This window comes from Spermophilus citellus (assembly GCF_964194105.1).
Source record: "Spermophilus citellus genome assembly, chromosome: 13".
Classification (NCBI taxonomy): Eukaryota; Metazoa; Chordata; class Mammalia; order Rodentia; family Sciuridae; genus Spermophilus; species Spermophilus citellus.
The window spans coordinates 61070705-61095310 of record NC_138193.1 but is presented as its reverse complement, the minus strand read 5'-3'; the positions used below and the strand labels follow the sequence as shown (position 1 = coordinate 61095310).

Here is a 24606-nt window from a genome sequence, read left to right as displayed (position 1 = left end):
TAAAGGCTGTTAAGTTATGCATGCAAAGTTAAGGAAATCATTTGTATGAAGAAAAGGTGATTAGGATATGCATTGTTAGCTGATGGAATACTGCCACTGGGATCTAATTAGGACCATAAATCACACAAAATGATGTGTGTCTATAGGGCTTGAAGCATCAGAGTGATGCATGCCATTGACAGTGAGATGGATGACTTTGATGGCCATCCATGTCTTTGTACTGGCCAGATTCTAAAGTCTTACTTCTGATGATGGAGTAGGAACCTGAGCCACAGGAACTCACCACTGCAAAGGATGGTGGGGAGATTTCCAAGGTGGGTGGCGTTCATCCCTCCCGCTAGGGAGGAGCTCCAGAAAAACAAAATGGCGGCCTTCAGCTACATAGCCTGGAGGCCAGTGCCAGCTTGTACTTGGTCAATTTTATTTAGTTTGTTTAACATTTTTTGATTCAGTGATTCTAGAAGGAAAGATGGTAGAAAACTAGGAAGGGAAGAAAGGGAGGAAGGAAAAATAGAAAGATGGAAGGAAGGAAAGAAAGAAGGAATAAAGGAAGGAAGGAACAGGTATTTGTAGAAATGATGTATTATTTCAAAGATATGAATAGTATTTCCCCTAGGCCTCAAATCTTGAGTTCAACATGGGTTGAGGCAAAGCTTCTTTGTATATTTTTGGAGTTCTGAGAAACAGATAAATGTATGCATCACTTTCCCAGCTTTTGCTCTCATATTTGAATTGAATTTCTTACTGCATCACTTCATCATTCTACTAGCCACAGATGGAAACCACATTCCTCAACATGTGGGATGTAGGGTAGAATAATTTGGATGGGACCAGATTACCAGTCACAAAATTCAGACCCCCAGAAATGATATGGACCAGTCCCAGATCTGCAGCATCAGAATCACCCAGGAACTTGTTAGAAAGGCATTCTTGAGCCCTCTCCAGATCTGAGTCAGAATTTCTGGGATTGGAGCTGAGCCATTTATGTTTTTACAGGTTCCCCGGGAGACTCTCATGCACACTCAAGTTTGAGAAGCACTGATCCAGGCTATCTCCCAGAAGAACTAAGCTGACACTAATTCCTTTAGGGTGATTAACAGCATGATTCCAAGTCATCTTTAGGACTTAGGTGCCCTTATGAGACATAAACCCCTAGTACCTTTCATCCCTCTGCTACTCATTGTTAACTGTAGGTGTGACCATGCATCTTTAGCTTATACAGGGTCTTAATTTTTCATGGGTAAATGAGGTTGAAACTGCACACAGGGAGGCAGAGATTTAGCCAATTAGCTTATAAATCTGCTCTAAGTTAAAAATTCTTAATTTTAATTTTTAATATGGTCAGAGAGATTAAAACATAGCAATAATACATATTAAGAGATACTGACTGTCGTTTTCTTGAACTCTTCCAAAATTGTCACTTCTGACTTATCTCCCCTTTGTACACTCCCATAGAGAGACTCTGCAGTCAGGCTCTGAACTCTAGCTGGTTTAGATCTGCACTTCAGGTAAGAAAAGTCACTTTTAAGGTGGACGTCCTTATACCAGCTTTCCTAGAACTCTTGGCCTTGTGCTCTGTTTTCCCCACTTTATACTTCCCCACCCAGTGAGATTCCAACTTCATCCCTTTCTCATCATTGAGAAATATGGCATCTGTTCCCGTCCTTGAAGTTCAGTCCAAATCACGTTCTTTTACTGTGTGCCTTTGCCGCCCACCCCTGCTAGTCCTGAGTGGTTTTCATGAACCATTTAGTGTTGATGGAATGAACTTCCCTACTTGACAACTTCACCAGACCAGTTCTACAGAATCTCCTGCTCTGGGGTTGAGCAAATGCAGGTCAAATGGTGGGTATGTACATTTTTTAACTGCTACTGATTGAGGGCAAGGGGTTGTCCACTAGCATAAGGTGGACATGAGGGTCACCATGGAAATGTCCTATTTAGGCTTTGCCCTTTGGATGAAGCTTAGAGTATCTAGCTTTCTTTGTGCTGGCCTGACCCTAAAGTCTTATTTTCTAGGAGCCTGAAGCACAGGAGGTTCTCACTGCAAAGGACGCTGGGGTGATTTCTAAGGTGGGCTTCCATTCCTTCCATTAAGGATGAGCTCTGGAAGAACAGAACAGTGGCCTTTAGGATAAATAGCCTTGAGGTGAGTTCCAACTTGTACTCTGTCAGTTGGGTCTAGTTGTGTCTAATTTCACCTTGAAAAAGTTATCAGGGTCATCTTTTTTCTAGGATTCCAGAAGGAAGTCTCACATGGCCTCTCTATGGCTATCACAGTTTTCTCTAAAGTTTAGTCAAAAAGAAAATATTCCACAGACAAATCAGTGTATCTCTGGTTGGTTAGTGCAGCATTATGTACATACATTGAGCTATCACAGGTAATAACCCATAAATGTGTATAATTATTACATGTTAACAAAACTTTTCAAATGTTTAAGGAGATAGAAATGTTAACTACACTGACTTAATTATTAAACACTGTACATTTGTATCAAATTGTCACATGGAACCCCATAAATTTATAAAATGAATTAATAATTAAAAGCACAGTTGTAGAAATTAAATATAGAGATTAGCAAAGAAAATAATTTTTTAAAAAACTCACTCCTTTCTCATTACCAAGGAAATTTTTTCTGGAAAAATCTAGATATTGCCCTCAGAGGCTCTTAAGTTTCTACAATTGCAGAATTCTTAGCTTACTCTGTCTCCCTTTGGGAAAGGCCCAATATGACCACATAAATATAGTAGAACACAAAGGATTCTGCTTTGACATGGAAGTCAGAATTCACAGAGAATTCTGGGTTTTGTTAAAACATGAACTAGGGCTGGGATTGTGCTGATTTCCAGCCCTCCAGGCAGATTTTGAACATATCCACTCTAAAGACCTTGCTGACTGAGGCAGCGCTCCTAATGCACATGGCACCTATTACTAGCTTTGAGTATCAGTAGAGCAGCATTACCACATGGGAAATAGATTCCTCAGATATTTTAGAATTTGAAACAAACAGGCATAGTGGGAATGTATGGGTGAGGAATGAAAGCTGGATTAAAATTAATTATTGATCGCTATAGAGGCCATTGTTTTGTAGTTTCCAATCAATTATTGATAAATCTTACAAGCTATTCACATATCTTGATGGAACATTCATCCTGTCAAACTCATGATGATGCAATAAACCATGTGGAAACTAGAAACAAGTGTCAGACAGTTTTTGTCCTTGAATATTTAATAGTATCATCAGTGTAGGAATGTCCAAAAAAATGTGGTGTGAGGTAGGGGTAAAAGAGGATGGGCATTCGGAGAGTTGTTTTCAAAATATATCAACCTCAGACTCACCCCGTTTCTTCTGGATAAAGAAGTCAACAGAAGGAAAGGCACCTTGACTTGTGTACTTTAAGAGCACCAACCCCAAGTAATTCTGATGCACACCTCTGTTTAGGGCCCATGGGTTAAATGTAACATGGGCCATAGGACAGACTGCCTGGTGCCAAGTGAAGGTGAGGGAACCAGGGATTGGAATGGTCCCAGAGCCTGAGAGATGAGAGATTTGAGTGAGGCTTTGAGGGACTGGCATGTTTTAAACAAAATCAAAATATGACAATGGTGTTTATCCCTCTTTACTATTCATCATTTTTTCTCAAACTTGTTGAGTCATTAAAAATCACATTTTATATTTGTGAAATCAAGTCCTGTCCCAGAGCTAAAGGATCATGTTTTCTTGAAGCAAATTCTGGGGAACTTTATTTTAAATAACTAGCTAGGTAATTCTTGTTGGGCTTTTTGAATCATGAAATTGCATTTGGGGAGCAGAAAGTAAAGCAGTATGGTGCCAAGGCTTCACTTGGGTGCGATGGGGACCACAACAATGCCACCAGACTAGTTGTTGGGGCTTACAATATGGCGGACCTTCCATGCCAATTCATAGGTATTGAACTGTGGGAGCAGAAGAGTGTCTTTATGCTTGCTTTTTATTTTTGGCAGAGTAAAGCCAAGATAATATGTTATTTTGCAACAGGAATTTCTAGCTTTTGACTATCTAGCTTATCTGGTGGAGACCCCAAATGAGGAGTGGGAAATAGGAGAAAGAGACTTGGATGAGCTCACATCAGTGCAGGAAACCTTCTGCTTTAGTGTGTAATGAAGAGTTCAACTGCAAGGTGCAGGCTGGAGCTGATAGGCAGGGATCGGCCGTGGATAAGCACAGCTGTTTCTTCAACTCTTCCATGACCTACAGGGAGCTGGACATGGTTGTACGCTCCTTGGGTCGATCTCCAGAAGATGACCTCTCCTGTCTTGCTTCTCTCCTGTTTACAGGGATTTTGAAAGTGGAGGGCCTCTTACCAATAGTGTGAGAATGGAGTCCTTTGATCTCGTGAGGTTGCCCTGCTAGAGAGGACACTCATCTTGCCAGCAAAGCTAGTTGCTCCAAGGTGTGCTAATAATCATCTACCAGTGCGAATAGCACCAGGAGAGTCACTGGAAAGGCAAAACTGTTGGGAAAGTCACCAGATTAGTGAGCTCATTGCCAGGCAATGCAGAAAGAGCCCCCAGAGTCATCCAGGGGTGATCCTATCTATTGCTCCTTAAGCAGTCACCCATGTTTGGGAGGGAACAGTGAGTGGGCTGGGAATGCAGGATACTTTTTCCTCTCATGCAGGTCTTTAATAAGTCATGCACTTTTGTAAAGAAACAATCAAGGAAGAAAAATTTCCAGGACATAATCAGTGAAAGCCCCTTCTCATGCTTTCCCCATGGGAGTTTCTAGAGCCAGAACAATTTTGGAGCATTTTTTTTCTTTTAATTATAGGAGGCCACACCTTAAAATAAGCTGCTCTTCTCATTTCTTCTAAAGCAAACTTATCACTCTGTAAATAAACCTGTATTCACTTTTACATAAACGTGTTTCATCTATAGGCGTCGTTCTTGGAGATTGGGAAAAAGAAACCAGACGGGATCTTCTCCTGTCAGTTAGGATTGTGTTCAGCTGCATGTAACCGAAAGCTGGGTTTCAGGGGCTTAAACAAATTGGGAGTTTGTTTTTCTTATGTAACTAGAAGGTTGGAGATGGGTGATTGCGAAGGTTGATGCAGAGGCTCTGCAGTTCAAGGATGATGCCTCTGAGCTCCCCTTGGTTGGCCTTTCTCTGATGGTCCATGGCAGGTCCAGCCACACATGGTGTTCAAGGTGGGAAGGTCAAGGGCGAGGAGATGCACAAGGTGCATTTTTCTCTTCTCATCAGAATGGTGAAAGCATTAAGGAAGTCACTTCTTCCTGCCCATCAGGCTGTCCCTTAGTCCAGCCCTGGGCACCGTCATCCCTAAATTTAATGGAGGTTGAGAAAATGAGTCATTTCTCCTTCCATCCTTCATGGAAGGTCATGGCAAGGGGGAGGGGGGTCAGAAAGGCCAGGTATTAGCATCTGTGTTACTGCTCAGGCTCATGAAATGAAGCAGAGTTCTCAACCATGGCTGCGTACTGGAATCTATTACGGGAGCTTTACAAATCTAGGAATATGGGCCACACCCTAGACAAATTCTACTCTAGTGGTGTAGGGGTGGGACACAGGTAGCAGTATTTTTAAAGCTCCTCAGTTTGAGCAGTGTGCAGTGGAGGTGAAGACCTGCTTTCTCTGATTATTATTTTTTTTAAATTTGTTCTTTTTAGAACATGATAGTAGAGAGTATTTTGACATATTATACAAACGTGGGGTATAACTTATTCTAATTAGAATCCCATTCTTGTGGTTGTACATGATGTGGATTTTAACTGATCAGGCATTCATATATGAACATAGGAAAGTTATGTCTGATTCATGCCACTATCTTTCCTATTCCCTCTCCCTCTCCTTCATTCCCCTTTGTGTAATCCACAGAACTTCTATTCTTCCCCTTCCCCAATCTTGAGGTGCATTAGCATCTGCATATCAGAGAGAACATTTGACCTTTGATTTTGAGGGATTGACTTATTTCACTTAGCATGATTGTCTCCAGATCCTTGCATTTACCAACAAAAGTCATAAAGTCATTCTTTTTTTATGGCTGAGTAATATTCCATTGTGTATATATACCATGGTTTCTTTATTCGTTTGAGGGGCACCTAGGTTGACACCATAGCTTAGCTATTATGAGTTGAGCTCCTATAAACATTGATGTGAATGTGTCACTATAGTATACTGATTTTAACTCCTTTGGATATATACTGTGGAGTGGTATATCCAGGTCAATTGGTGGTTCCATTCCTTGTTTTCTGAGGAATCTCCATACTGCTTTCCAGAGTGGCTGCACCAATTTTCTGTCCCACCAGCAATGTATGAGTGTATCTCTTCTCCCACATCGTTACCAACATTTATTGTTGCTTGCATTTTTCATAATTGCCCTTCTCACTGGAGTGAGATGGAAATCTCTGTGTAGTTTTAATTTGTATTTCTCTGACTGCTAGAGATGCTGAACATTTTTTTCATTTTTTTTGACCATTTGTATTTCTTCTCCTGTGAAGTGCCTGTTTAGTTCCTTTGCTCATTTATTGATTGGGTTATTTGTTGTGTTGGTGGTAAGTTTTTTGAGTTCTTTGTACATCCTGGAGATTAATGCTCTATCTGAGGTGCAGGTGGCAAAGATTTTCTCCCATTCTGTAGGCTCTCTTTTCATGCTCTTGATGGTTTCCTTTGCTATGAAGAAGGTTTTTAGTTTGATAATGTCTCATTTATTTTGAAAACACTGTTAAACTCTCCTTTGCTGACAAATTTGTTTATATATTAATTCAAAAGTATTTAGCGAATGCTTCTTTGTTTATAGATTCAAGAAAAGAACAGAAATGGCCTTGTGCTTTATGATCTTCAGTTACTTTGGCATGTTCTGATTGGTGAGTGCTTTCCAAATAAAACACTCCCGTGTATACTATCTCATTTAAACACTAGGTCAGGGTTATACAGTATTAATGTTTCAATATAGAGCCAAAGAAACTTGACACTCAAGGTGAAGTGAACTGCTCTGGGTTCCTTATTTTCGAGTTGACATGTGTCAGAGGTGTCACTTGGAAAGGGGTTTCACTGTCCACCATTCAGTGCTGTGTCTCCTGGAAGATGAAATCTATGCAGATACTATAGTTCAGTTATTGTAAAAAAGGAAATACTTTTTTGCAAATGTGCCCACAGTGAGCAAGGCAAGGATGTGGAAGACAGCAAACATTGACTGAGAGGTACTGTGTAAAAGCTATATTCTCAGTGTCAGTGTTATCTGCCTTCACTCACCAGAGCTTCACAACATGTTTGGACAGGTACTTTATTTCCACTTTACTTATGAGAAACCTGGAAGTTTAATACCTGGCCAGATTGTTAGTAAGAAGAGGAGGGAAGATTAGAACTCAGGTTCTGGGTCCAAGCCTGTGCTCTTCGCTCAGGGAATTCTTACCCAGTGGTACAGGCTTTTTGCTTCATAAAGAGGCCCAGCCAAGAGGCTTGTGGGAGCTAAAATTCACCCCAAGCCCAGTTCACCAAGTCTCTACCCTGGTAGGGGTATGTATGCCCCAGGATTTCTGGAATTCTCATGCAGGGGATCTGTGGACCCTCCGTGTTCTAGTCTTAATGCTACCTGTGCTGCTTTTTAAAATATGACTTCCCATTCCATTCATTCATCTAGTCACTCATCTCACTCACTTGCAAATATAGGTGGTCTTCTAGGTTTATCTCGGTTTAGGAGGTGTTGTTTAGTAGAGGCCCCAGGCCTTCCTGCCTATGTGCGTGTTATGCATTAGAATTCATTAGCCAATGGCATAATTCTAAGATTTTTTCTTGTTATTATATTTCATAAAGCAATATATACACATGGTAATAAGTCAGATCATTCATAAGAACTGTGATGAGAAGCAACATTCTCTCACCCTACACCCTCCGTCTCTGCCATAGAAGTTCCTTTGACCTTGATGTGATACTTGCTAATTCACAAAGCATCCAGGATCTCACAGACAGTCTCAGACTGTCTAATCCAAGTCCTATATGGCCAATGCAGGCCAAAGGAGTTGAATCAGAATATGCAGTTCTGGCTTCCCCCATGTAATGAGGGCTCAGAAACTGTAATGGGTTGACATACATTGTAACCTTCTACCAGACCTATCCTTCACTCTCTTTTCCTCACACCTTTTCTCTATTGTTACCATATCCTTTGTACCTAGAATGTGTACACAGTAGGCATTTTTACAATATCCATGAATGAATAAAGAAACAAGTAAATGCATGGCTAATGTTTCTGTAACACCCAATGTTCAAAGTGCATTTCACATAGTGATCTCATTCACTCTTAGTAACAAGCTATAGATTGAATATTGTTGCTAACATTGAATTCATCATAGATATGGAACTTGTGTTTCATCCATAATATAAAATAACTTGCCCAGATGGTAACCAAGGTGCCTGGACTGACCCTCCACTGAAAACAAATATGCATAAAAATATTTTAGGAAAATTTTTAGAATTTGTTAATGAGCTTTCAAGGCATAAAATCTAGTTGTGCCTAGAAGTGAGTGAAGGTGGGAGACAGGTGGAGTCCAGCTACCACCATGAGGGGATTTTCTGGATGAAACATTGCTTTCGTTGTTGAGGTCTTGTAGGTTTGGAAGACAAAGCTCATGGCCCACCTGGAGTAGGAAATTTAATAGAAGAGACTACAAATAAACCTAGAAACCTGTCCATTCTGGGGACTTTGAGGAATACTGTCTCAAACCCTTGTTCAGAAATAAGGAGGAAAAATATTCCTTGAAAACTAGTGACCATGTGCCATGTCTTGAAGCTTTGTAGATCAAATTGATACCATCTAGGTGAACTGAAGACTCTCAAATTGATAGAATTTTAAAAAAATTTAATATCAATAATATTTCCATTCACTGATAGACCAAACAAAAATCATTATTTGTGAGATCCATCTTCCCTTAGGCCTCAAAGATTTTCTACAAGTAAAATTCTGAGATTAGTTTTTTACAGTAAAAAAAAAAAAAGTCAATAGCAATTAGGCTTTTGCACAGAAAAAAAAGTGCCATTAGCAAGAGCCTGCATTAAAAAAAAAAAAAAAAGATCACAAAATAAGACATTAAAAAACCTCCAGATTTTGCCAAGACGATTTTAAGCATAAAGAACAATGCTGGAGGCCATCACAATCCCTAATTTCAAATTATACTAGTAACTAAAGCTGCATGGTACTGGCATAAAAACAGACACATAGACCAATGCAATACAATAGAAGAGACAGAGACAAACCCACACAGATACAGTCATCTGATCCTTGACAAAAGTACCAAGCACACACATTGGAGGAAAGACAGCCTTTTCCACAAATGGTGCTAGGAAACTGAATATTCGTATGTAGAAGATTGAAACTACATCCCTGTCTCTCACCTGGCACAAAAGCCAACCTAAAAGGAATCGAAGACTTAGGAATTAGACCAGAAACTTTGCAACTACTAAAAGGAAATACAGGGAAAACACTCCAACATATATATACAGGCAGTGACTTCCCCAAAAGGATTCCTAGTGATCTGGAAATAATACCAAGAACCCATAAATAGGATGGCATCAAATTATAAAGCATCTTTGCAGCAAAGGAAATCATTAATAGTGTTAAGGGAGAGACTTTCAATGGGAGAAAATCTTTGTCAGCCACTCTTCTGACAGAGGATTAATAGCCAGAATTTATAAAGAACTCAAAAAACTTAAAGCCAAATAAATAAGTAAATAAATAAATGAGTAAGTAACCCAATCAATAAATGGGCAAATTAAGTAAAAAAGACACTTCTCAAAAGAAAAAGTACGAATGGCCAGCAATTATATGAAAAGCTGTCTAACATCTTTTGCCATAGGGAACTACAAATGAAGACACACTGAGATGTCAGCTCCCTTCAGTTAGAATGGCAATCATCAAAAATGCAAATATGAATAAATGCTGAAAAGAATGTGGGAAAAAGGAACATTTATATACTATTGTTGGGATTGTCAATTAGTACAAGTGCGGTGGAGGTCCTCACCAGACTAGGAATGGAACCAGCGTAGGATCCAGTTATACCACTCCTCAATATCTACCACAAAGAACTAAAATCAGCATACTATAGTGATATGTGCATACCTATGTTGATAGCAGCATGACTCACAATAGCTGAATTCTGGAACCAGCCTAGGTGTCTGTCAACAGATAAATTGATGAAGAAAACATAGTATATATACACAATAGAGTTGTATACTAGCACGAAGAAGAATTAAATCATGTCATTTTCAAGAAAATGAACAGAATTTGAGCACATCATGGTAAGTGAAATAATTCAGACTCTGAAAGTCAAGGGTTGTAGGTTCTCTCTCATATGTGGAAGCTAGAGAGAAATAAGGGAGTAAAAGGAATCTCATAAAAATAGAAGGGAGACCAGTAGGATAGAGGAAGGGGACCAGGAGGAGGGGAGAGAAAAAGGAAGTACTGAGGAATGAATTTGATCAAATTATTTTATGTGCATGCATAAATATGCCTCAGTGAATCCCAATGTTAAATATAGTTTTTATGCACCAGTAAAAAGATTTTTTAAAACCTTCAGTTCAGATTTTGGAAAAAACTGGCTATAGAATGCAGAATGCAGAATAACATATTTTATAACACAGTGTAAATATGGGTGAAGAGCAAGCAAATTGAGGAAAAGAATTTCTAGAAATAAAAAAATTAATAATATTCTAATAGCCATTTTTATATTTAATGTTACAACATTAGCATGTTTTTATGTCATTTCTATTGTAAGGGACTAATTTATATAAAGCATTCTGTTGATAGAACGCTTGCTTAAAGCCATTCCATTTCTCTGAACGTTTTTCTATTTGGATATAAATTTGCACATGGACACAGTGCTCTCTATTTGTAAGAACCAACCACGAGAGAATCTGTTCGTGATCCTATTGGATAACTTGATGGTATTCCATGGGAACTGATTCAGAGTGCCAGTTTTCCAATTGCCTTGATTTTCTATTTGAAAAAGCACATATTTCGTGATATCATCAAGGGGGGGACAGGTGACAAAATGTACACAAAGTGCTCTCCAAGTGGCAAGCACACAAGAGATTCTGTGGCTGTGATTATACAGTGTATGTAGTGTCTCGTGTATGGGAAACAGTTAAAAAATGGTGCCCTGTTAAGTGTTATTATTCTTTAATCAGACATGAGTTGAATTTGCTTTGTTAGGGAGGTATCCGTTAATTGTAAGCTGAAAGATGCCTTATGGTTTGACTAATCCAATTCCCTAAATTTACAGGCCAAAAAAACTTGAGCGGTTGAGTTTGCATCAGAGTCAGTCTTCCTGGCTTTTAGATCCATAGACATGGTAATGAAAGAGGGAGAGAAAATATATAAGTACTTTAAACATTTGGGGATAAATCAAATCTCTATTCTTCTGTAATGAAAAATCCCATTTGTGCCTTGATTACCTTTTTTTTCTCATGGAGCAAGACTGTCAATGGGTGTGGCTAGAATTGCTCCGCACAGGTAGAGGTTTTAGATGGTTATGGTTTGGGTCTGAAATGTGCCCCAAAGGCACATGTGGAAAAGGCTTGGTCCTCAGCCTGCGGTGGTGCGGAGGGTGCTGGTGAAACTTTCAGGAGGTGGGGCCTAGTTGAAGGAAGTTAGGGCACTGGGGGTGTCTCCCTGAAGGAGAATCAAGACCTTTCCTCTCTCCTTTTTTCTCTCTCTGTCGTTGTTTCTGGATTTCATGTGACTAGGCCTCCTTTGACACATGCTTCTGCCTTGATGTACAGTGGCCACAGGCCCAAAGCAACATAGCTAAGTGACCATGGACTAAAACCTCTGAAATTATGAGCCCAAACAAGCCTTTCCTCCTTTAAGTTGATTTTCTCAGGTATTTTGTTACAGCAATGGTAAGCTGACACAGACAGAGGTGCTGAATGTGAATCCCTCCTGGGAGTATGACAGGCAGGAGGCTGGGCAGAGAGCCCACTTAGCAGCAGCAAACTCAGACATCAAGAAAATGATGAAGGAAGGAGAGGCTGGTGGGACATGGAGGAAAGGGCAGGAAGTGGGCAGAGAATTCAAAAGAAGAGGAAAAGAGGGGTTTAGGCATTTTGTGTTGGAAGAGCACCTCTGGGACTGATTTATTAATATTACTTTTTAAACCATCCCATGCTCCTGTCTTATAGAAGCTGTACGTATAGTTGTTTTGAGTTTGAATGGATTGTAAAATATGCCCCAAAAGCATTATGGAAAACTCCCCTGTCATGAAACAATGTAAGCCATAAAAAAAAAGTTACATAACTTCTTTCAATAGAAGATATTTGCTCTGTATAAGGGAGCGGATTCCAAAGCTACAATTTTTGAAGCTTTCGTGTTCTTAATGTATCAGAGATAATTCCCAAGGCTGAGAGTTCTGAGCATTTTATAAGGTAGTTGAGAGCTTGGTGTAACTGATTAAATCCTCTATAGAAATGTGTTTTAACCAGTTCTGCCAGATGCTTGAAATAGCTGATTAGGGATTAGGGAAGTTGGGACAGAAATGAATAAAGTAGAGATTAAGCAGCATCTAGTTTGTAGAGAAATAGAAAAGGCTTCATGCTGTCACATGAAGGACAAGAAACAAGCATTGAACCCTGAATTCATTCCTAGATGAAGTGCCTAGAATATCTGTTAGTGAGACAGGATGATAATGTATGGATGTTAACGTGAAACCCAGAGGGTTACTTGAATGGGAGGGAACTCAGGAGTTTTGGAGAAATTGCTGAGAAGGGATTTTGATGCCAAGCTTAGTAATTGAGATAAGACAATTTAAAGAAAAGCTTAGAATTAATTAAAAAAGGTACTTAGTTGTACGTACCTTAAACGTTCATTTCCTTAAAAGTTGATCTAGAATGTCATCTTTGAGTTTATCTATTTAAACATGGCTAAGTGTCTCACATATGGAAGGCAATTCTGTTTCTACTTAGAATTTTCATTCTGAAGGAATTTATACTAGAGGACAAGGAAATATATTATTAGGTAACTGCACATATAACTGTTTTTGATGTGTCGACAGTGGGAAAATAAATTGGTAAAAAAGGCCTAATAAGTCTATAAAGAAAAAAGGTATTAGTAGAGATCTACTTGTGACTGGCAGGCAAAGCCAAAGGTTTTAAGATTTGGATCAGGGGACTGTAGTAGGACTGCCACTTGGTGGCAGCATACTTAAAATGTGGCTACTAGTTTTTTGAGCTGGGGTGATGAATAAAGTTCTTCAAAAAGTTGAAACTGTGAAATAAAGGTTATGAAGTGCCAAGAAAACGCTATAGCAGTAGTGTTTGAATGGCTTCAACATGGCCAAGAAAATATAAAGTATCTCTTGTGCTACTAAAAATGAACACTGGGCTGGAAGAGATTTCTTGCTATATTCTAACTAGATCTTAAAATTATGTCCATTTATCTTGAGTGTTTTTCATCTTAAATTATTTTTTTAAAAATCTGTAGACCTTATATCTGAGTTATTTTTAAAGTTGTTATCTTTCTTTCCCCTTTTTGCAGGGGTGAGGGATGAGAAGGGAAAAGCAAAAAAAAAAAAACTTGAGTTATTATTCATCAACCATTTGTAGAATAGGGAAATTATTCTGTTTTGGCTCTTTAATCACTAGATGACAGAATTTAAGGGAGGGGGGGAAAATGTGGATATTTATTTTATTCTAAAGAGGAGAAATATTTTAATGTCAGAAAGATGTTTTTTGGCTTTCTTAGTTTTTGGTGGTGGTTGTTCTTAACATGAAAATCCGCGAGTTGAACTGTATGAACTACTGACTTGTTTTAGGGGTAGCTCAAAGAGCATTTTGTTGTTTCAGATTTTTCCGGCTCAATAATGTGAGAAAAAATATATAAGTCAAATTCCTACTAAACCAGTGCATCGCACAAGGCCTAAATTTAGGGGAGGAAAGATCTCAGTTGATGACTTCACTGAAAATGGTAATATTTGTGTTTGCTGCATTTTATCCTAATTTTATGTCTTTAGTTTGATAGATTTAAGACCCTCATAAGAAACAACTGGAATGTTGAAAATATGCATGTGGAGTTATAAAACACTTTTAGTTTACTATATCCTGAAAGAAATGACTTTATTTTTGGCGATACTGGTTGAACACACTTAGTGCCTCTCCATCTTTCTCTGCATTTCACCCGAGGATGGTCTGTAATCCCAGATTGACTGGGTTGGGCTACCTTCCTCAGGCGTCAACAGCATCAAGTGGACAAATTCTGTCCATATATCCAGCATGGAGGTTTTATCTGGAGCAAATAGCTGAGAGACAGTTGCTTATGTTGGGCCCCCAGTACCTTCTAGAGAAGTATCCCATATTAAGTGAAGTCATGAAAAGTCTCACCATCTGAATTCAAGTCATTGAGCCCCCAAGGACAAATGTCCTCTGAAATGGAAAGAAAAATTATTATTTAAAGCTAAAACTGGCTGCAGCCTCATCCATCTTTTGAGAGAGGTGGCATAATTTATTATCAGTTGGGCCAGGATTGTTGATGCTGTCTTTGTCCCCTAGATGAACCTAAAAGGAGGTGTGTTCGTCAACTTTCCGTTACTGTGAGAAATGTTGAGAAAAAACAAATTAAAGGAGTAAAGAATTTATTTCAGCTCATGGTTTCAGTTTGTGGTCAGCTGGCTCCATTTTGGGGGGCCTGTAGTGAGGCAGAACATCATGGCAAAAGGGCATTTAGAGAAAGCTGATCATCTCATGGCGGGGGGGGGGGGCGCAGAGAGGAAGGGGTGGGTGGCAAGATATACCTTTCCAAGGGCATGTCTCCAGTAACCTACTTATTCCAACTATGCCCCACCTTCTATAGTTTCCGTCACCTCCCAATAATGTCATTGGATTATGAATCCATCAATGGATGAATCTGTTGATGAGATCAGAGATGATCCAATTACTTCCCCTCATGATCCAATTCTCAAAGGTCCCACCTCTGAACCTTGTGGCCTTGGGGATCCAGCCTTCCACATATGAGCCTTTGGGGGGACATCTTGGATCTGAACTACAATGGGAAGACAGAAAAGGTGAGGCCTGGAGCCGTTGTTGCAAGAGGCTTTGAGAGGGGCCAGAGGCCAGCTGAAGAGCAGGGGCTGGAGAGAGGGGAAGTATCCTCAAAGGGAAATGGAAGGATTTTATGGGTGGAGGCTGTACATCAGAGATTCCGGAGGAGAGAGGAGAGTCGAGCAATGTGGTAGTGTGGTCAAAAATTGAAACAGAAATAGGGGTCTAACATTAAAGTGAACATTATTTATATTGCTGTGCTGCATCACCACAGATCTGCAGTAAAATCTGTAATACACATGAGTTCTTTGTGAGTGGGGTATTTGTTTTAGTTTTGTGGCAATCAAATATGGATTCGATGTAAAGTGTAGGAAAGGGGACAGCTATAGATTTGAAGCTGATATGAGACAGAGGATGATCTGCCTGTAGGAGCAGGCACTCAGGTCAGGCACGCTCAAGAAAATCCCAGGGAATGTGCAGATATCTTTGGGAAGACGAGAATCTTGAGCTGTGTGTGTGTGTGTGTGTGTGTGTGTGTGTGTGTGTATATAGATCGAGACAGATCACTTCCACCAGTATGTGACTGCCACAGGTTTGTGCAGAATCCTCAGTCCCATGTTAAGTATCATGCAGTGATACCAAAACATATAACATCAAACTCTTTCCTGAAGAAACCTCAAGCCATGTTGAGAAAATTGATTGATCACGTGTAATGTGGTAGAAATACCACTTTATTTAATTTTTTTTTTGTGTGGTCCTGGTGATTGAACCTAAGAATACTCTACCACTGAGTTACATCTGCAGCCCTTTTTATTTTTTATTTTCAGGCAGAGTCTCACTAAGTTGCCCAGGCTGGTCTCAAATTTGTGATCTTCCTGCCTCAGCCTCCTGAGTTGCTGGGATGACAGGTACATGCCACTGCGTCCAGCCATATTTTCTTATATGGCTAAAACAGAAAGTCCTGAGTGAAACATCTTGGGAAAAAAATTGAGATGGTAATGTCTTTGTGGCTTTCATCTAAGTAGAACAGAGTGGACAAAAAGCCTGGACACAATAGAGAAGTGTGAATGAGGCTTTGCCTCTCTATGGGACTTGCCTCTTTGCCCATGCTTCTGTAGCAAACTGTAGAAAATAATATTCTGAATTACCAAGAGCTTCAGTTGGAGAAACAATGGCTTGGAGCAACTACCATTTCATATCAACCCAATAATAATACACAAAGGTAATATTTGTGTGCACCTGATTAACAAACATATGCAATTATTAATGTATCTAATATTCATAAAAATAGCCTTGAAGTAAGTACTACAATTTCCTCATTTTACAGAGTAGAAAACTCAGGGAGATCAAGCAGATCACCCAAGGTCATCTAACCAGTTGAAAACTAAAATGTGCTGGTCTCTTGTTGAGTCAGGCTGTGTCAATGGTTCCTAACATGGGTGGCACCACCTTACAAGGGACATTTAGAATTTTGCAGGGACACCCTTTGGATGTCACAGTGATCAGTGGGTGGAAATAGCCTGGAATGTGAAGTTCTGTGGGACAGTCTTGTGCTCCAGGACACTGTCCTGCATACTTTGTGGCTTATAAATATCCCCCGGACATTCGTGCAGGGTACAGGAAACCCTTGCTGGTGATTACATCTGCATCACTAACTGATATCCTTTCGTCACCTACATTTGTAGCTTTTCCATTCTTGGAAATTTTCTCAAAGGGCCCAGGATCTGAGGACTTCCTTGTGTCTTCTGGGGTAGCTGAGACACTGGAATACAAATATTTTAAATATAAATCATCCAACTTATTTCTCCTTGACATTGTAGCTAGGACATTATATTTAAACCTTTGAATTAGATCTATAGGTAGGTTATATTATCTGTCAACTTTATCTTAGGATGGAAAAGAATATGTTTCTAAATATTGATTATAAAAAAGGGGACACTATGCATGTGAAAGACCAGATTAATAGTGCCACTTTCAGGTGAGAGATTGCTGATAGCTCCAAGACAAATCCAGCTCATAGTTTGGGGTGGTGTGCAGAATATTCTGATAAATGTTTAAGTGTTTTGCCAAAGTTTACAACTAGAGATTTTTTTTGGAAAAAAATCTGTAATTTTTAGAAATTCTAACAGCCCTGCAAAACAGGGATGGTCTTGGTGGCCCCATTTTCTCTGGGCAAATATCAGGTTTCCAAATCAGCATGGTTTAACAGGGCCTACTTGACTCATGGAAGTTCCTTCTGGTGCCAGGGGTGTTTGCCTTTGCTGCCCTAAGACCCAGGTGACTTGTTTGGTAAAGGTGACTTTGCTACTCGTCACTGCTCTTTTTGTTCCGCATGGTGGAGATTTTGCTGAAGAGACTGGAGCCTGGCCTTTCTTTATCCCCAATGCGACTGTCCCACTTGGAGGCTCTTCACCTACCTGGTACACTCAACCCTAGGGTCTGCTGCTCACTGAGATCTGGCCTTGAACTCACAGTTTATACAGGAGAGATTTTGCTACCCAGGCCCAACCTCCTAAGCCATCCTCTCCCCCAGGCCTCCCAAGGTTAGTACATTTTATAACCATCCGTTCCTCTTTGCCCTTCTTTGTCGTATTAATTTGGTTTGGGGTTTTGAAGTTAATATTGAAAGAGATGAAGGCTAATAGTTGAGAACATTTTTTATTTTATTTTTTTTAAGCAAGGGAGAAATCACTGCTGAGGAGGAGAACATGAGAGATCTGCTAAACGATGGGCCATAATTTTCTCCGGCACACGTTTCTGTGATTGTATTTTCTAGCTATACAGAATGAAGGAATAATTAAAGTTTAGAAAATGGATTGTCCAGAAGAAATTACCAGTGCTACAGTGAACTAGATAAATTTTGAAATCACACTTTTGGAGTGTAATAAGAGGCTCTGAAAGTTTGGGAAGTGAATGGTAAGGGCAAACTATTTCTTATTTTATTTCTGAGCCTCCGATTGGTCTTTGGTATCACCGTGAAGCTCTGTTCTCTTGGAGGCAGATCTAGTTTGGGGACAGCCTCTCTGCTAGTTCAGGTTCTGCCCAGATCACTAGACAGGCTAGAGTAGAAACTTACTGCTAAGGAGAGGTGGGGTTGGTGTGGTAACCAGCATTGCTGTTTCACTAATAGTCTAGTGGCTTAGTCACCCTTGGAAGCACACACTCCACCCTGCTAAAAAAGCACGCAATTAGAGATAAAGTTAAACCCTGTTTCCATAAATGCCACAGTAGCGCCCCACATTCCAAGGGATAGCCCTCACTCACCAAATCTGTTGAACAAGAAATCATTGTATCCAGCAAACCCTATCTTCTTATCGCCTGTACCAATTCAGGGTCTTTCATAAAATAAGCACTTGATAAAATCTGTTCGAGGAATGAATGAGCAATTGAATTTTGGTTAGCTCTAATCTAATCTTGAGATATTTATTTCCTTATGGTTTCATTCACCATTCATTCATTTATCCATCCAATAAATATATGCTCACCATCCACTCCATGCCAGATGCTGTTCCAGCTGCCAGGGATAGAGTGGTGGATAAGATGGGTTCGTGTTCTCACAGACCTGTGGTTGAGAAAGGGAGACAATATACAAGGAGGCAAACACAGATGCTGGAGAAAATAGGAAGAGTTGTTGGAAAGACTGACAGCATGGGGCTAATTTGGGTTGGGTGATCAGGGAAGGCTGCAGAGGGGAGGTGAGATTTAAGAAGATTTGAATAAAAACAAAGAGCCAGGTATGCAAATATCTGGGAATCCAGTGGTTCAGGGAGAGGTACCAGTGAGTGTCCAAGGGTGGGAGTGAGTTTGATGTGTTCTAGGAACCAAAAGAAAGCCAGGAATTGGGGAGAGTAGGATGAAGCAGGATGAAGGGGCAAGGGTGAGCCACAGGGAAGAGTCTAACTTTAACTGCAAGAGGAAGCAGAGGTGGGCCCTGGCCAGGGGATGTTGTGATGGAATTTACCCTTTCCTAAAATCAATCTAGGTGCAAATACACAAATGATAGTATATTCATAAAGTGGAATACACTACAGTAGAGAAAATGAATGATAAGCCTATACTTATAATGATGTGGATGAATCTCAGATACATAATACATAGTGAAAGACTTGCCACATAAATAAGATACAGCTTTAGTCCATTTATGTAAAGTTCAAAAGCAGATAGCATCGAACCATTCTGGGGAAGTAATTTGGGTTCATTAAAACCTAAAACTAAAATAAATGTACTCTTTCCTGAATACATCCATGCATATGAATTCATAGAAAAATAACTGAACTGATAAAAACTCAGAACTTAGGACAATGGGTGTCTCAGAGGAGGGGAATGGAATCAGGAGGAGGGAGGATGGATGGGCAATAGGTGATGCATGTATCAGCTTCCTGTGGCTGCTGTAACAAATTACCACACCTGGTTGGATTAAGACAACATGTTTGTTTCTCATGGCTTTGGAGGTGAGAAGCTTGAAATCAGTTTCTTGGAGTTGAAATGAAGGTGTTGGCAGAGGTGTGTCCCTGGGGAGAATGGGTCCCTTGCTTCTTCCAGCTTCTTGTGGCTGCTGGCCTTCCTTGACGTGTGTCAGCATCACTCTGATCTCCTCTGTAATATCTCTAACTGTAATATCCCCCTCTCCCAAGGACTCTAGTATGGGCATTTTAGGCCCACCTAGATTATCCAGGATCTTTTCCCCAACATAAGATCCTTAATCATACCTGCAAAATGAAACCACATTAAGTCATGTTTACGGGCCCAGGAGTTAAGACATGAATATTTGGGGTGGGGGGCATTTTCAGCTTATGCTCATGTATAATTAAAGATAAAAAGAATGTTTTGAAGGGTGGGTGGAGAACAGTGTCCTGGATGCTGTGTGAAGACCTTGTAGAAGGTGATTAGACCTATTCAGGTGAAAGGTGAGGTCCCCTGGACTTGGGAGGTCACAGTAGAGATGAGAAGAGGGAGAAGAATTGAGATACAATCTGAAGGAAGCCTTTAGGAGTGACTGGTGGTTAGATGAAGAGGAGGAGTGATCCAAGGAAGAGACAGGATGGCTCTTGTTTATGACCTGAGAAGCTGAGAGGTGCCACATGCCGAGATGGGACATGCAGGGAAGAGCAGGTATGGAGGGGAATTTAGGAACTTTGGCTACTTATAATATGCTGAATATATTTTCAGAAGAAGGATCAAAATTACTAAGCTAACCTGGGTGCAGTGGTGCACACCTGTGATCCTAGTGGCTTGGGAGGCTGAAGCAGGAGGATTGGAAGTTCAAAGCCAGTCTCAGCAATTTAGAAAGGCCGTGAGCAATTTAGCAAGACCCTGTCTCAAGAAATTAAAAAAAACAAAAAACAAAACAAACAAACAAACAAAAAACAATGGGCTGGGGATGTGGCTAAGTAGTTAAGCGCCCCCCAGGTCCCATCCCCCAAATAAATAAATAAATGAATAATTACTGAGTTTTCCTTTTTTTAGATTTTTAAAATTTTTCCTTATTTTGTTTAGAGTTTTGATAATTGAGGCGGTGTACCTTGGGTTACCCAGGCCTGGGAAAGAGGTTTGGTAAGATCATAAGGAAGATGAAATGCTTAGTAGATGGTTTGCAGAGTACTTGGTTCCTTCAGCAAATTGGGTGACCCAGGAAAGAAGTATAGGCAATGACCACTATAATGAGAGCAAATAGTAAAGGAGCGGGCAGTGGGCTCTGAGATTTGAGTCTGTGGGTATAGCTCCCCTGCTCCTGATCACTGACACTTGATCTCTCCGTGGTGACTGAGGCTCTTATGTAGCTTCCACCTGTCCACATAACTGTAGAAGGAAAGAATATTCTATACGCATTCTTTCCGTTTTCCTCCCAAACAGCAGCAACACTTTATGGAAAACCAATTTCTTTATTTTGCAAATTCTGAACTGCTCTCTGCCTAGAAGAGCCTTGGAGAGACATAGGTAGCCGGCCCTCCTACTTACCATGAGATCTGGGCTTGTCACCCAATCTCTCTGGGCCTGTGCTTCCTCGAGGGATTACTGTGAAGATCAAAGCATGTGCTCAGTAAATGTTTGATATTACCAGCCTGCTTCACAGTCTTCAGAAGTCTCCCAGTAGTTTCCTTTAATTTGAAAATGCTAAAATTTAACATTTCCTTCAGAATCAAAACAGGCCCCAAATAATTCATTTTTGTTCATTCTAGGCAGAGGCTGAACTGTAAAGACCTATAATGCCGATGTCAATTTCTTAGAAGAGATTGCTTAGAAGTTAACAACTGTAATAATTTTCAGGTCCTTCAAACAGCCTTCAACGTTTTCTGTTCTAATAGGATTTTGTTTATTCTGTCCAGATTCCTTTCAGCTGCAGTTATCTGAAAAGTTATTGCAAAACAACCTACTTCCTTAAGCCCAAGTTCTCTGGTCCCTGAGGCGAAAATGGGGATGATGACTGATGAAGGATTATTGGGGAGCAGTGGTATCCTCATCACCTAACCCTTCTCTAGGATGCCTGGGTGCAGACTTTGCAAACACATCAGCAGAGGGCCTGCCAAATCCCATGGGGTTTGAGCTCTCTTTGTTTCTAAAGCTAAATAATGCTTCGATAATCTCTTTGGCCCCCATCTCCATCTCCAAACATTTTTTTTTTTTTTTTTTTGGTAAAGAAAGAAAATCTAACTAACAATTTCCATGCACCCGTTGCTGGCATGTAAATTACCAAGCAAGGTCTGGCTTCTGTTTGTAAAGGAAGACAACCCAAACTGAATCTGGAAATCCCATTTTTAAAATTCTCTTTGTAAAAGTTAAGTGGCTGAGATATATGACAATGAAGGAGTTGTTTCAGGATAAAAGACGTAGTTACAGAAAGAGATTGAACCATCTTGAGCTCTTTTCATACCCTCCTGTCACCCCTCTTCTTCTAATGAGATGAGAATTTTTTTTCCTCCACAGATCTGGCAACTTTAATAGTTTGGTACTTTTAGTTCTTAGGCACGTCAACTTCTGAGTTCCCTGGTTTCTTCTTCTCCTAGTTGAATACTAATCCTGTCCTTCACCATGGGCATTGGAGCTCACTGCCAAGGCAAGAGTCTCCTCTAATGAGATTGCTTTCTTTAAATGAACTCTAGCTTTGGCCTGAAGAGACCTTCGTGCTTACTTCCCGTGAGAGCTCAGATGATATCAAAGTACTCAAAGCCCTTCAGGTCACGATATAACTATGTCTAAGGAAACAGAAGTCACACATTGAGTTCTCTAAATGCAGTGGGTGGACCATCAGCATCAGCATCCCCTGGGAACTTATTTGAAAGAAAATTCTCAGGCTATCCCAGACCTCCTGGATCAAAACCTCCAGGGGTTCTGGTTTTTGCACTGTGAAGAACCTGCAGGTGATGCAGATGCCTGACGAAGTCTGCAAGCCTTAGGTCTGGTTCATGCAAAAATTCCGATAAATGTAATCAAAAGTTACTCCTCCTCTCCCCTTTTCTCATTCTACTTTTAGAGATACACAAATCAAAGAAGTAGAGTCCAATGCCACACACGCAGTGTTTTCTCCTGGTAGGTCACCCCAGGCCAACAGAAATGTCCTTGCTGGGGTCTGATCTCTTAAGAAGACAAACATCTGGAAACTTTACTTCTATATCTCCAGACTGGGATGGAGAAGAGTAACTCTCACCTCTGTTTGAAAATATTTAACTTGAGTGATGTGAAGATTTCAGTAGATCTGTGACGAGATCAAAGACCATAAATTATTTAATAGGGGTTCTACTTTTGTGGAATTATTTAAAGTATCATAATTGCAGTTTGGCTTCCTAGCCTTCATTTTCAAGTGTGGAATTCTATTGGGAACTATCATAATCACTGAAGAGTATAATATTACAGGCTGGGTATAAAAATATCTTTTTAATGACTTGCAAATTAGGGAAATATCTTGACCCGGGTGGGGGCCAAATAGAAGACCGTTTTTTGTGTGTGAAAGGGAGGGGGAAACTAAATTGGCACCACATTGTTAGGCTTGTTGAATTCTCCACTCCTTAATATGGCAGATGATTAGATAAAATTTGTAGCACAGAACATCAGGATAAGTGATGAAAGGCTGTGTGGCAGACAGAGGTGTCTTGCAACTTCTGCAGTTGTGTCTTTGGATTGAATTTTAGTGTGCGTAGTCTGAAAGTCAACCTCAGGTGATTCATTACATTAATTGCATAAGCATGGTTCTAAGGACTCTTCTCATATGATCAGGACAGTAGGATTGGGGCTCACAGACCAAAACTATAAAAATAAAAAAATGAAACAGCTTTCTAAAACATCAGGCAAGTGGGTCCCATTACAATTTTCCCAGTAAATCAAATACTTGCTACACATATTTTCCAGTTTGTTATAACTTCACTAACATTTAACCCAAGGAGTCATAAATTCAGCTGTGTGGATCAAAATCACAGCCTGCTTGTACAGATTTATATTTCAAAATGGCATTTTATTTTTTGTTCACAGTTAAGATAGCAGACTTAGAGTTTAAAACCCTAACTTGAAATTTTTGTGCTATCAAATCTGTTTTTAAAAGCAGCTTAGAGTCTAAAGAGATTGCTTTGACATCAATTAGCTTTTTTTCAACCAGGGTCTTAATGAATTAATTTAAAACTCAACCACAGATGTAAGGTCAAACATACCTAATTAACTCATGCAGTTAGTTCATTTGAGGGCTTAATGATGACTTTAATTTTTTTTTTTTTTTTTGGTACTAGGGACTTAACTTCTTTATTTATTTATTTATTTTTTGAGTCAGGGTCTTGCTAAGTTGCTTTAGGGCCCTGTTAAATTGCTGAGGCTATTCTCGAACTTGCCATCCTCCTGCCTCAACCTTCTGAGTCATTGGGATTACAGGCGTGTGCCACCATGCCTAGCCTAGTGATCATTTCTTTTTAAACTAGAAATAATATGTATAAAAGGTATGACATGTTCAGTGGGGCCAAAGCAATAAAGTAAGAACTTACTGGGAAGCCTACAAAGTGCAGTTCATGAGCTTTCAATTCACCACACCATGCCTCTTACAGATTTATTCAAGGCAGATACTACATGTTACAGCTGGAACATTTTGTTAATTCCACCCCCACAAGTAGTTCAGAATCGTTGTGCAAATGGACAGTTGTTTCTTTCATAGGACTCCCCCATATGCACCCTGGACCTGGGACCACCATGGTTTTGGGAATGAGATGGGGCCACTGCCCCTTGTCCTCTGCCCCTTGCCCTCTGCCTTGTCTACAGTCATTCCTCTTTGAGCCCCAGGAATCCAGACACAGGTGGCTCTTGCTCATCCTTGGGCAGCCAATTCAGTCACAGGATCCTCACACCCACCTGGGATAGTCCTCGGCTCCCAGGAGGGGAGGGCCCCGGGCGTTCACCCAATTCTTATGGTTTACTTAAACTAACTCAGAAAGATTATGGAGAGGCTCTTAGAAAGCTTCTGGTGACTCATTGCCGCAGGAGGGCTTGCCTTTTGTCCCCTCCCATTAGACAACAGTAGCTGTACTAAGGCAGCTTAACTCACATCATCTCAATTAATCCCTCTATTTACATATTTCAACTGGCTAATAGAACCCAGATTTAGAGCCAG

At 40.2% G+C, this 24606-nt stretch overlaps 1 long non-coding RNA gene across 8 annotated transcripts in view; it reads left to right on the top strand.

Annotated features, from left to right (window-relative positions):
* LOC308632264 overlaps window positions 1–24606 on the top strand; it is a 167755-nt gene that overhangs the window by 7782 nt on the left and 135367 nt on the right. For 4 of the 8 annotated variants that reach the window (XR_014018463.1, XR_014018464.1, XR_014018467.1 and 1 more), the window contains exons 2-3: window positions 1456–1508; window positions 2020–2149. This is a non-coding gene — a long non-coding RNA (uncharacterized lncRNA). The remainder of the gene's footprint in view (window positions 1–1455; window positions 1509–2019; window positions 2150–24606) is intronic. The other 4 variants (XR_014018462.1, XR_014018466.1, XR_014018468.1 and 1 more) reach the window with 2 other exon arrangements.